Genomic DNA, 14,650 nt, shown 5'->3' with positions numbered 1-14,650 from the left:
TCTAGTTGCATTTCAACATTTCAAAATTCCAGGGGATTCAAATACGCAGACGCCAGAGGTCCAACCAAAAGCACAGAAGACGTAACAATAACCTCCCATTGGATGATATCACAGGGGGTTGTCCGAGGTCATGGACTCCACTGTGCTGCACCAGCCACTTGCACACACATATGAGCTTCGTTCTCCCGATTTCACCAGCAACACGACTATTTCCAGAGGAGGCTGTTCAAATCGGTCTATCATGACACAGCAGGTGTCCGGGGAAATCTCTGAGCTGTGCCCAGTCAACCAGGATGAGTAGCCGTGTATCCCAAAACAAACCAGCCGACACTCGTCTTCAAGGGCATCAGAGGACGCTAGGCCAACACACCCCACGGTGGTTTCAAGAGTAGGGTGTGGAAAGCTAGGCCCAGTCCCAAAATCCCCAAATGCAATGCTTGGGTCCCTTCACGCTGTGGTCGGCCAACAGATGACTTGAGGCAGAAATCAGTATTTAGCAAACAAGGTTTATTGTGAATAAGTTGATGTAAGTAAGAGCGGAACTATACTTATTTGTTAAACAGGATGCAGAAATCTGTTGAGTAAGAGCTGGGTTCACACTTTATAAATCCGCCCATAGATACTTACAAGGTGGATTGAGAAACTGAACAAGTGCACTGAACCCCTACAGGGCTCAGGATCAGTCTCTATAAGGGCCTGTGCCCCGAATCCTGGCCAAGATACATTTTTCTTCAAAGTAAAACCAAGTCTCTCACGTTTCTCTGGGATGTTGGTTTCCGAGCACCCTACTTCACTTCTTGTAGGTGTTGGTGGTGAACCCCGACCCTCCTGGCTGTTACTGGTCCTGGCTGGCCCTGCGGTGCTGTGACGAATCAACATCTATGGTACCAGTGGTCCAGGGGTGAATATCGGTTTCTAAAACATCAATCAGCCCCACACCTCTAGTACACCAGAAGGTATCCAAACAGATAGGAGTAACAAGCAAACTATAAGCCTCCTTGTCCAATTTTGGTAACGTGGACGGAACATCAGGCTTATTTCTGAAAGGTTGTGGATCGTTGGTTAGTTGAAACACAGTGAAAATACATTTATTACCCAATGTTCAAAGGGACTGTTCAGTCAAGGTTGTATCAAAAATATCTACTTTATTTATATCACAACAGACAGTTCTAGCAACACTACAAAATACAACCCACCCTGTAAAGGAATGCATAGGAAAAACAGTTTCAAGGAAGGAAAAGGGATGCACTCTGGATACTGACAGGAGGGTAGTCGGTATGATTAATAACCACACCAGTTATGGTTTATTGGTTTCAGCAAAAAGGGAGCAATGGGTCTTAATATTTCTCCAGGGGGCTTCTGGGAAGGACCAGGGGGACAGAACCACAATGTACCTTGTACTGTAGGTGTAGTTGGTGCTCGACAGGGTCAGGTCAGGGAGCTTTGCAGGCTTCTGTGACAGAATTTGAGACAGGAGTCAGCTCTGGGTATCAGGCAGCAACACGGTTCGGTGAACCAAGCTAGACGAACGGCTGCAGGCTGGCCTAGAGAGTTGCTTGGGGTCAAGAATCATCGTCTCCGTACTGATCGGTGGCTCTGAACCATTGGTCGATACGTCCCAGATGTCTTAAGTGATGGTGGCATGACAACGGTCAGCATTGCCATCATTTGCAGATCGAGGAACTCAACTGACTCGAAAATGTCCTTTAAGGTGGATGTCGGTAGATACTCGTCGAGGCACTTCTTTCAACTTCTTCAATGGGCTTGTGTCATCCTTTAAGGTGGATGGCCCACAGCTGTGGAGTGTGTTTCAGGCAGCTGCCTGTCCTAGGTTGTAGGTTCAGAGACCTTCTGGTACTCCCTATCCAAGAAGCTTGATGTAGACCCTAGCAGGGCACACAATGTGCTGGCTGGGTACCAGTTCTGGAGTGGCTGCAGGGTTCTCCGAGTTCTGTATCTCCCTCTGTTCTCTGGGAGATGTTTAGGGGAGGGATCTTGCTTCCCTCTTTGGATGCACCTGGCTTTCCTTCAATGGTGAAAGCTGTAAGGCATACAATACCTTCATCCAGGGATCAAGGATGAGTTCTTCTTGCTGCTTCTTGTGAAGCCTTCAGATGATCTGCCTAAAGAGAGGCTCCAGCCCTCTTTTAAAGCCAGGTGGGCCACAGTGGTTGGTGTAGGCAAAGCCTACCTTAATGAACCAATCCTGGGGTACCTACCAACATTCTCCTGTATATGTGAGGTCATAACCAGAGGCTTTGCAACAGGAAAGGTAAAGGGGTGAAACTAGGAACAAGGTGTGCCACAGAAAACTAAAATGATGTAAACCGTCTCTCAACAAAAAGCTGTGGCCACACTCCCTTTTGATACTATGTCCTACCGAGCTTCCTGTGTGTTGTTCAAACAGTCTCTGTGGTTAGTGGTCCTCTCGATGTGGTCCCTGTTGAAGCAGCAGTTCTCCCTTGAAGCTATGGTGAGACCAGACTCTCTGGCTCTTGCAAACCACATATTCGTACCTTATGAATGGGGCCCTCCTAGTGGGGTGCCTTACTCTAAGCAGCAGTCCCAGACATGACAGCTCACTGTCATTGATACTGAGGGCGGGAGCTGGATTCAGGTTAACACAGTTACATATGAAAGGTGTATTGGGTTTCCTGTTTCCTTTGTTAACCTCTGCAGCCAGACCCCATATGGGCCTGTTTGAAGTACACTCTATTGGTAGGTTAATTGTTGCCACCAACTGCAGGACCTAACAAAAGTGCAGGACGGATGCATGGAGCCCTTGTTCGTTAATCAGGCTGGCCATGGCAGGGGGAAGGTTGGTCTGCCCCGTTCCTGGAGATGACATAGTGCACTCCTGGCTGTCACATTCCAACTAAATATGACAGTGCAGACTGTGCTGTAGGCTGTGTCCATCCAGAGTACACAGGTATATGTGTTTGTTGTGGTGTGAGCATAGGAAAATGTGTGTGGATTAGTTCCACACATTTTCATGAGGTTGGTCTACCATCATTCAATTTAATTAAACATTTAAAAAAGCCCCGGCAAGCGCACGCCTACCATGTGGATGGTCAAATTCTTCACATGTGCTATTCTCGATGGATTTCTGAAGGCAGTCCATTTCTTCTCTGTCTGTCCCGGACTGAGTTTCAAGCTGTCACCATTACGGCCCCACACTAAGAGCAATGTCTCACGTGCTGAGCAGTTCACTGTCTTGGATCAATCGCAAGTCTTTTAGTGTTTTATCTCTATAGATCCCACCACAGGCTCTGCTTTCACAGGAACGCTCTTCACTTGTGGTTTGTGGTGGACCCTCATTGTTAGCAGATGATAGGAACCTTCCATAAATGAGAATTCTGTAATTCTATCTTTGTCTCCTCAAGAGCTCGTCTAGCCGGTTAATGAGCAGTTTGACTCATGACCTCTGGCAAAGTTTTGTAAAGTCTCCCTTGTTATCCTGCGAGTCTCAACCAATGTTGATAATGGCAGCCACTTAGTCTGCTGAGCTTCTCTTAGGTTCTTTTTTCTCTTGGGCCAGCAAGTGTTCTTTAGTACCCTAGGCTGGGCTTATCAGTCGTACTACTCTTCTATGTTTTCCAGTTATCCTGTCTCTTATCGGGTTCTCTGTTAGTTTCTCTTGGGTTTTCTTGGTTTTGGCTCTACCAGTCGCTAGTTCCGAAGCCCACAAGATTTCAACTGTGCTAACCCAGGTGACTTGGCTTCTACACATCTCGGCTCCTCTGGTTTGGCCTTCCACCCTTTAGCACCCTTTGCAGGCACTGGTACAGGCTGCATTTTCTCTCTGGACCTTACTGTCCACCACCACTTTCTGTCGCCTTCCTCTGGCTCTGATCCCTCCTCCAGCACTTTCCTCTCCTCCTTCCTTCTTGCACATGGTCTCTCATCCTCTCTAATTAATTCCATCCCCCTCCCTTCCCTTCTTTTTTCCTAGCCGGGTCTTGCCCTCCTCCAGATCCCTTTTTACCTGCTCTTGACTTATTCTTTCCTATCCAGCTTTTGCCCTCCTCCAGATTCCTTATTTCCCTTTGCTTGCCTTCTTGCCCTCCTCCAGATCCCTTGTTCCTAGTCTCCTGCAGTCTTCCTTTATAACCTGCACTTGCCCTCCTTCAGATCCTTTCTTTCTCTTCCCTTGCCTTTTTCCTGCCTAGCCTGCTCGTGTCGTACTCCAGATCCCTTCTTTCCATTCTCTTGCCTTCTTTCTTCCTAGCCAGCTCTTGCCCTCCACCAGACCCCTTTGTTCCCTTCTTTAGCCTTCTTCCTTTATAGCCTGCTCTTGCCCTCTTCCAGATCCCTTGTTTTCTTTTTCTTGCCTTCTTCCTTCGTAGCTGGCTCTTGCTCTCCTCCAGATCACTTCTTTCAATTAACTTGCCTTCTTCCTTCCAAGCTGGCTCTTGCACTCCTTCAGATCCCTTCTTTATCTTCTCTCGCCTTTTTCCTTCCTAGCTAGCTCTTGCCCTCTTCCAGATCCCTTCTTTCTCTTCCCTTGCCTTCTTCCTTCCTAACCTGCCCTTGCCCTACTCCAGATCCCTTCTTTGCATTCCTTTGCCTTCTTTCTTCCTAGCCAGCTCTTGCCCTCCTCCAGACCCCTTTCTTCCCTTCATAGCCTGCTCTTGCCCTCCTCCAGATCCCTTGTTTTCATTCTCTTGCCTTCTTCTTTCCAAGCTGGCTCTTGCACTCCTTCAGATCCCTTCTTTATCTTAGCTGGTCTTCTTCCTTCCTAGCCAGCTCTTGCTCTTCTCCAGATCCCTTCTTTCACTCATCTTGCCTTACTTCTTCACATTTACTCTCCTTCTCCACCTTCATGTCGTCATCTCCAAGCTCTCTCACTTCTCCCAAAGGCTGGCACTCTTTATATCCCGTACTTGTGTGCAATTGCAGCAATGAGGAAATGAGCGTCAATACTTGTTCATGATTAATGATTTGGCCATGGAATTGGTCAGGTGTGTTCTGCCCCCACCACCAACCCCAGTGTTGTCAATTTCATACAGAGAGTTGGTGGGTGGCCCACGGCCCCATGGGCCGAATCTATAAATATTGGCCACATCATTTTGGAATCAGGCAGCCTGGTTATATCAGCTGCCTGATTCCACCATGGCTCCATCCAGTCAGCGTGTTCTGCATCCTCTTCATGTGAAGGGGGTCCTTACCACTGAGCATTTATAGATGCATTCAAACATGTTGGTGATTTCACACCTGAAGCTGACTTGAGTACACTTTACTCTAGTATAATATGAGCCTTACTAAAATATTTTCAGATACTTACGTCATGGCCTCAGTTCTAACTTCTTTACAACAAGCAGGCCATGCGTCGGATGGTCAGGGGACTTTTTGCTTCTTTGAGCAGCTTACGGCAGGTATGACTGTGGGAAAAGTATGCCTTTTAAATACTCACAAATCAGGGATTATCTTGGTAGAAATGTGGTACATGCTTTTCATTGTATTTTGGAGTTCGTATTTAAGGAAAGAACTTGGGGAAGAGGACTGATGGCATTGTCTTACGCCGGCCTCATTCAGCCCACTTTTCTATGAGTGGGGCATAATGTTGAAAGAAGGGTGGGCGTATGTGGCATCAGAGGTAATCAATAGCTTGAATTGGTGTCCTAAATCTTGCCCGTTTTCCCACCCCAAGGACGCCCGACCTAAGGCGATTATTACAGTTTGATAGCCCCGGATAGAAGCTCAGGAGCTACAACCAAAAAGCTAGCTAGCCCCGAGCCCCAACAGTCCCAATATGAGCTTAGCCCCTGATCTTTTCCAGACCTAGCAACACCCATGGTTTGATGGCTTGAGCAATTCTTACCCCCCCCCAAAAAAACATCTGCCCCTGGGTGCTCCGAAGTATCGAGGGATTTGAGGGTATCGTCTAATCTTGGGGATGAGTGTGAACACGCATATGAGGATATCCTTCCGGGAAAGTATTATCCAGGGTCCGGAAAGACTGTGTAAGAGGGGGAAGCACAGACTCATTCGTGCTTATGGAAATCTTGATTGCAAAGCTGAATTTCGCTTTCAGATTGAAGGACCATCAATGCTCAAATGGCCAGGGTTTGTAAACTGAATTACCTGGGATATTTTATTAAGAGAGAGAATTTTTGTCTCAGATAACAATAACAAATTGCTCAAATTATTTAACTCTTTTTATAGCGTTTGCGGATAATGGCGTGACCTGAGGTGTAATCTAATATCTAAGCCTTTTGTTATGCTATCAATGTTATGTTATACATGTTTTATAGTGCGCAGAATCACCAGCCTAGTCATTTCACAGTGTCGATGTGATGGTGGTGCTGGCATATTGTGCTTGTGGCAGGGTTGTCCAGGCCACAGTCTGTCGAGGGAAAGGAAAGAGACGGTAGGGTGAGGAAGTGGGTGCAGGTTTAGATGTACAGAGAATTGTGGTGAAAGGCGAGCAGGGATGAGGGAAGAGGAGAGCGGTTGGGCAACCTTGGATGCGTGGTGATCCAAACGGTAGAGTAGCGGGGGAGTGAAGAATTGGGCATATTCATTCAACTGCGTCAGAACGTGTTAGGGAGTTTTTATGAAGGCCTTTTCCGAATGATAATATCGTAGTACCAAAATGGTGTCTGGATGACCTGGTTGTAAAATGATCTATTGGATGGCAAGTTAAAAAAAAAACAACTTCACATCATTTGCGCAAGTTATTTTCAAGAGATCGTTGAGTGATTGTATGATAGCTTGCCGAATTGCTCTGTTTGGCTCCTTTTTAGTTTGGGCTATTAGGAGGCGCTTGCACCACCAATAGGCCGAAACTCTTGCACTAGGGTGCAGACAGGGAGACATGGCATATCAGAAGGGACAAAAATCGTGTAGGTGTCGTTTGGTTATTTGCCCACCCCTTGACTGCCCCTTGCCGTGCTAATCCCTATAGCTTTTCCCACCCTGTTCTAGCCTCTCCCCAACCAAAACACCTCCTCATGGGAACTCTTTTGAGCTTGCTTTAATCAAGGCTTAGCATCAGACTTTGCACTCAAAGTGCTGGCCAGTGTTTTGTCAAAGCTGTCTTCTGAGAGTTAATCGGTTCATTAAAGTTGTAAATGTGCTACTGATGTAATAAAAATCTCTTAACTTGCCTCAGGCACTCGATTTATAAGCACTATGAGTGTCCTTCACTGAAGTCCTGTTAAAGCAAGCATTGGCATAGCCAACAGCTGTGGCGTGTTTATAAGTATTAGGCATTTGCCTGGAACTGCTATTAAATGCACGCCATGGCAGGTGCTACCGTCAATGGTCAGTTAATCCCTTGTCTTCCTCGTGCTTTTCCCCTACTCTCTCCTCCCCCTCTTGCTCATTTTTTCGCCTTCTTTTTCTCCTGTTCATTCTCCTTTCCCTTTCTCGCCCCATTCTACTTCTTCTGGCATGCAGCAATCTGTTAGAAAACCAGTCGTTCTTATCTGTTCGTCATCTTTTTTGTTGTTGTTGCGATGACTCAAGTGGATCTGAAAATGTTTCCAATACTCTTTCATAATTGCATTTTTATTCTCTGCATCGGTGGGTGTTAACGGCGATAGTCGCTGGGCCTTTGCCGAAAGGTATTTTCCCATTAATCTTCACGATGCTGCCACCAGACACAGGATGTGCTTCTGCAAGAATTTTACCCTGCGTTTATAATAGAGAACTCTGTTGATAAATCTAAGCGTTATGGACTGCTTCCCAAACACTGACTGCCAGTTGCCTTGGCCCGTAAATTTGGGAAAGTAAGCCCACAAAGTCACAACAATTAACGACCAGTGGTTCTAGCAGGGCGCCCCCTATTGAACGCAAACAGAGACGCACAGAATCAGTTGGCCTTCAGAAAGCAAACGTCGCAGGGGCCACATGAAGTGCGCAGGCGCAGCAGCGTTGGGTCCAAGGATGTGCCTTCGTACCTGGGTAAAAAAAAGCTTGTGTGACACAGAAACTGTGGCTGTCGGAAACAACGCAGCACCACCCTCCAGAGTGTTCAAAACCAGGCCCTGCGAATTGCAGCAGGAGCTCCACCCTAGACAAGGTCGGCAGATGTCCATCCAGACCTGGGTATGGAAATGCTGGACAAACATCTCCTGAAGAAGAACAAACAGTGTTATAAAGAATAGGATCAGAAGTGCCATCTCCACCCCTCTCCCCACTCCACCCCATGATCAGGAAACTTGCTGGCATTTCCACAATCACATGTGACATCTATCCTGGACCATCACAGCATTGAACCTGTGAACTATCACCCCCACGGTGTGATGATGGAATGCAGATCAAAGGCAACTCCAAACCACAAGTCCACACTACCTTGGAGTAATGAAACATAAAAAGGTATATATGCTGCCAGATACATTTTAGCAGCCAGAAAGAAGAAAGCAGATGGACATGGCAACTGCTGGGCAACCTTCTATCACCTCCCCAAAACATGCAGCCTTAGCGCCTTTCAGGGACCTGGCTGGGGGTTCTGAATTCCTCACCAATCTTTCTGGGCTGCTGGATCCATAGCACAAGTCCTGGGAATTCAGTGTAACCTGGAAGCTACAAACTAAAGTGCAGCCGGATCCCGCTACAAAATGACTGAACAGGGTGCATGAAAGCAGCAGCGCCCTCCCGATTGGCTCCTTGCACTGAAAGCAGCAGCGCCCTCCCGATTGGCTCCTTGCACTGAAAGCAGCAGCGTCCTCCTGATTGGCTCCTTTCAATGAAAGCAGCAGCGTCCTCCTGATTGGCTCCGTTCAATGAAAGCAGCAGCGTCCTCCTGATTGGCTCCTTGAACATCATCTAAGAGTACAAGCCTTGACCTCATTGTGAAGGGAAAGCATAACAGATTCATCAACATAGTCCACATTAACATCTTAAACACTGGACACACATGACGCTTGACTTTGAGATCGAGGGTGGGTTGCAGAGCTCTCAAATTCTGCACACCTTAACAGGGTACCATGCCGTTGCCATGCTGCTGGTTCATTGGTATGCATTTCCAAAGACGCAGAAGCACATGTGCTATATTTTCCTTTTAGTACGCAAACAGGGGGACGAGGGAGCCTGGCGGCGGAACCCACATGGCCCTCTTCTCAGTGATTCATTTCTAAGAAAATAAGTGCCAGGGCCCAAGTATTTTCAAGCCCACATGTGACACATTGGGATGGTGACACCACCCACGACTGCTCCATACAATGGGGTAAAGCTGCAGCTCCTACCGGCTCATTGAAGGTGATGAATGACCTGACTCTGGCTGTGTCGACATAACATAATGGTTCTTTAAAATCCATCATCGTGAACATTTTGCTTTAATTCTACGAGTGGCAAGTCAAACGTATTGACCATCTAACCACTGACAAGAGAGAAAGCATGCTTTCCTTCCATGGCAAATTGATGGGCAATACAGGCAAAATCATTACTGAACTAATGACATTTCCTGTCAAACAGTGCAGTAAGGTCTTCGTCTATAGGCTGTCACTCGTGACGGGCACTCCTCGTCGACATTGGCCTTTCCACTGGCCTTGTCCCTGTGTTGGGGCTGCTCACTGGTGACTGTCCTGTTGTTTGTCAACCCACCCTGCTCGGGCAGTGCTGCTGGGTATTAAGTTAGAGAATTTGCACCAATGTCATGCAGGCTGAGTGGAGCAGTGTGCGGGCATGGCTAGCATGAGTGACCAGCATTGCCACTTTCCAACTCATTGTTATTCATGAAAATTGATAATTAGCCATGATCCGTCAACCTAGGCCTCACTGTTGTGGCTGGTTGTGTTACTACGACTGACTGATAATTAAAATATTAAAGTTGCCAAAATACCATAACTTAATCAAACTGGGCTCAGAAGTAAGTGCCAGGACTAAGCCCTGCCAAACGCTCCCAAAAATTAAGCACTGGCTTTTCTTAAGCTTTCATAACCCAACCCGCTTATTAAACTTGTGCACATTTTTATAAATGACGCACCAGCCCGAATGCTTTTACATTGCTGTGAAGGCACAGAGATGAACAGTCATCATTGTAAAGAACTGTCATCCTTAACAGAACTTACAGAGAGCCTTCATTGCTGAAAATGTACTCCATGCAGTGTCATTTTGCTCAGTATTAACATTATGACAAAATTCAGGTAAAAACACATTGAAAAAACGTGTTTCCTTCAGGCAGAAATTGCCCCTGCACTAATGCCAGGCAAACTTGCCCTTGCACCGATGCAAACTTTCTGTAGAGAGAGCCCAGTTATTTTCTGTATAATATGACGATTGGAAAAATAAAACCAAAGCCTTAATTCAGCTGTCAATAAGCAAGCCAAGAAGTGCACTGAGCGGAGAGTTATTTGCATACTAAACTAATGCTCATGGAGGGCAGGATGAAAGAAACCGCTGCCCCCTTATCCACCCCTGCCAATCCTGCTGCCTAGATCCATTGCCTATGTGCAAATGGTCCGAGGTGGAGCACTTAGCATGTAGGTCTTTGATTTCGTTCGAATATGTTCACCTTTACTACACAGCAGGTCATTGTCTATGTGCCTGAAAGGTGAAGGCTGGTGAGACTGCCACCTCTGTAATAAGATCTGTAAGTGGCTTCAATCCAGCACTCCAACTAAGTCAATGCTTAGTATGGGATGCCCAATGGAAGCCATTATGTATATATTTTTATGGCAAAGTTCTTTAAATGTGGATGATGGACCCTTATATAACGCCCCCCTCTTTGAATCTCCCCGACCTCACTGAGCCAAGAAGTAGGTTTGTTTCGCAAATTAAAATGTTTATTTGAAGAATTGAACCATATATACATATCACACTTTTATGAATAGAATAATATCTGAATAGCACACTTATGAATATGTGATCAGCAATGGGTAATATTACAATATCAACAATCTCTTTAATCAGTTAGGAGTAGGAATAGAAAGGATCAGGTAGCAGAGAATACTTGGTATGAGTCAAGGAAATGCAATGATGGGAAAGAATGTCTACAAATTTGACACCAAAATAAAAACGGATTTTTGAAACCAGCTCTGTTTCTTTTGCAATGATTTTTGTGAGCAGCCAAATGATGGGTTTTGGCAGTGGTCTCCTGTGTTACCATTGACATAGGCAAAAGTAGATGGTGGCCTATTTTTCAGGTTTTCACTGCACACTTCCTGGTGATTTCTGGCGAGCAGCATGCTTTCCAGCGGCGATTATTTTTCTGCTGCCAGCAATGCACAGTGATGTTGCAGGGCTTGGATTAGTGGGTTAAGACATCCCACAGATCCGAGGATCGCGCCAAGCTGCATCTGTGCCCCGGCTCCCCAACCACAGCCACTATATCATCGGGAAAGGGAGGTTTTTCCGCAGCAGATTTCATCGCTGGGGATTTCATCGAGTTTTAGTGAACAAATGTTGCCGATAATATATGGGTGGGGAGTGGATTTGGGTAATAATTAATGTAGGGGACTAAGAAGGGGAGCTTTTGGTGTCTCCCCCGCATATATTTCAGGCAAAATCAACCATTCAAAAAAGAAATGTCCATGATATCTGCCTTGATGAAAAATAACTCGGCAAAATCCCATAGAAGCATATAATCAGGCCCGCGTGATGCTCTGTCGGCTTCTGGGCCCGTTCCACCTTCCATCTCTTGACTACTAGCTTTAGTCATTCCTTGAGCACTGGCCTATCCCAACAGAGCCCTAGAGGCAGCTCAGGGCCACAATGTTGCTTTGGAAATTCCCCAAAGCATAGGACCTCAAACCCATAAGGGGCAGAAACCACTAAGAGTTCAGTTAACAATAGCCTTGGGTCATCCAGGAAGCCTTCATCCTGGATGGATTGAAGAGGGTGTGGGGGATGCTGTGCTTTCTAGAGGCCTGGACAGGGCCTTTGATGGTTTGTGTGTCCACCATTAGAAGAAGACTGGGCCATTATTCTAAAAGTTGGAGTATGAAGTAAGCAGAGTGGTCCTTGAATTGCATGTCTAAATATGGATATGGTGTAAATTGTACGACAATTGAAGTCTAAAAGCACTATCCAGGTATGCATAACTTTGTAAAGTGAAACCAAATATGTAAGCACAATGCTCGCTTAATAGTTGGTACAAAGTCAATCTTACTAGGTAATTCAGTCCACTGGAAGACCCCAATATATTGTAATGCCTTTAGAACGATAACCAAAACACTTGATGGATGAAAGGTTATGAATTCTTCTTATCTACTGGCATTCCTCTGTGTAACCTTCCACGCCAATGTTTTTTTCTCTGTGTGCGCCGTTGCAGAAGGGGACCAGCCATAGGCAGATCAGTGTTGCTCTGGCCACTAATGGGAGCAGTCCAATCGGAACTGCATAGAAACCAAAGGAAGGCCTCCGCTCAAGTCAGCCGTTTTCAAGCAGGCGGCCCGGTCTGCCCTTTGAGAGGGATACATGAACCCTCGGAGTGCCCTTAGAATGTCCATGTGCGCTCTGAAAAACCGTCTTTTTTTGCCAAAAGTGGTCATAATTTGGGAACCATGAGGGAAACCTTTTGTTTTTCCCCAGCACTCTCAGCTGGCGTATGGTGTGAGGCAGGCATCCAAAAGCTTAAGCATATGTAGTCACTTTCGCCAGATTAGATATCAGTTTTCTTTCATAGGACTCCACGAGGCCACAATATTTCCCCATCACTATGGGAGCTTGGGTGGAACTGCATGCAGGTCCTTGGGTGAGCTACCATTTTGGATGGTAGGGGCTAAAGCCCCGCGTTGAGGCACACAGACATTTATTCTTAAATGCATTCCCTTCCAACCATAAAAGCTAAAAATAGGAAGTATATTTCCCTGAAACCTGCTAGCAGACTATGTCACAGATAGAAGAAAGGAGTGTTCTGTTACGCCTGACGGGACACCACAAAAGCAATAGAACCCGAGGAAGTGGGGTATTACTAGTCATGTAATGCCCCCGGGGTGATAGTTACAAGCCTGATCGAAGCAAGGGCTTTAACGTAAGCCCTGGGGGCATTACCCAGCAGCGTGGTACGGGTAAGGACCTGGTGAAGGCCAATGAGATCGTTTGTAACTTCTGATTGTCCCTGACCAGGTACAAAAAAGTAATAATAATGCCAAGCTTTCATATAGCGCTTGAAGCCTGATTCGTCCCGCTTCTGAGTGCTGAAATTAGAGTTTTTATTACCTAATTTATTGGCAATCCGTTCATCCACCTGAGGAATCTTTCTTTTTGGCATTCACACCTGTGACTGACGGTTCCACACAGATGTCTCTGGCGCTGTAATATCGTAGTTCATGAGAACATCTGTTCCTTGCGATGTGTAGTCCACATAATATTTCAAAAAGAATATATCATTGAAAGAGTGGACTTTATTTTTAATCCAGTGAGCTTAATACATTTGACATGATAATTGAGTCCACCTGGGACACTCAAATCCAACTCCAGTTGGCAGCGCAAAGGGAATCCTTGGAGTCTCATGACAAGTTTGACATGGGGAGCCTGACATTTTCATCACGGATGCATTTGAATGTTAAACTACATTATATCTGGGACTTTCATAATTCATTAAGAGCCGTCTCTTAAAGGAAGGAATTTTGGAATACTATCAGCAGTAAAAATGAATATTCCAAAATCGCCAAAATCAACCCGTGTTTAGCGCTTGTCGGTAGTGAAGGAAACGTCGACCGTCTGGGGAGAATGTCTTCGGCGAACTGGCAGGAGTCGGAGAGCGCTTTATGAATCAATTTATCGAAACATGAGTAAAGCGAGCGCATGATATCAGAGCGAAGAAATCCCTGCTCAGAAAGAGTTGAATATGACATGACATTAATGATCCATTCAACAAAGGGGAATTCGATGTTTTCTGGCATGGTAATACATGTATGACCTAACAGATTTTGTCTACAATATATTTCGTTTTTTTTTATCTTCATCCCTAGTTCTAGGTTCCTTTTCACAGACCGGCGAATCTGATTGAAGAGGCCAATATTTGCTCGGTCAGGCATTATATGCCAGATTCTCATAAGTCTACGCACAGGGTGGCGAGGGATCAGGGAGTCACCAAATCAGGGCAGTAAAAGTGATTGGAAGCAGGGACAGTGGGGTTCCCATGCCTCCCTCCACACTGATACGGTGGGTCAAATGGGAAGACCATTGCACGGGCATTAGTACAGCAGAGATCAGCAATCGTGTCCGGGACGGCAAACATGGCAGCGGTTATGCCTTTTGATGTCTTTGGACTGGACCTGCTTTTCCTGGTGCAGGATAAGTAGGCACAGGCTGCGAAAATCATATCACTCATGGGGATCAGAACATTGACCCACAGAGGAGACACATGTACATTCTCCTCTCAGTGCAGAAACTTTGGTTCAGAGTTCTGGCAGCAGGCAGGACATTCTCTTTGGAATAGTGAAGATATGATATGATAGGTTATTTATAACGCGCTTAATACCCAGAGGTTTCTAAGCGCGGACCCAGGGATCGAACCTGTGTTGCTCCGTGTCGTCTTGCTTCCAAGGCGAGCGCGTTGCCCCTCCAGCTATCCTCCCGAGACAAGATGTGGGGGAAGATGTGGTAGACATTTTATGTGATTTTCCTCCAGGTACATTATATTCAGAGTGTGGACCTTTGTCTTCTCGCTGCACTTCTAGGACTCTTTCCCTGCCTGGCACGTATGCCAAGCAGGTCATTCTTTGATGTTCTAAAGTGGAAGACTGACATTTTTCAC

General features: G+C 46.1%; 1 protein-coding gene across 2 annotated transcripts in view; it reads right to left on the bottom strand.

Annotated features, from left to right (window-relative positions):
• ADAMTSL3 (ADAMTS like 3) overlaps nucleotides 1-14,650 on the bottom strand; it is a 1,638,295-nt gene that overhangs the window by 534,111 nt on the left and 1,089,534 nt on the right. The window lies entirely within an intron of this gene.

Source organism: Ambystoma mexicanum, chromosome 11 (genome assembly GCF_040938575.1).
Source record: "Ambystoma mexicanum isolate Mex_15411 chromosome 11, UKY_AmexF1_1, whole genome shotgun sequence".
In the NCBI taxonomy this organism is placed as follows: Eukaryota; Metazoa; Chordata; class Amphibia; order Caudata; family Ambystomatidae; genus Ambystoma; species Ambystoma mexicanum.
Note: the sequence above shows the minus strand (reverse complement) of the source record. Positions and strands in the feature narration are given on the sequence as shown.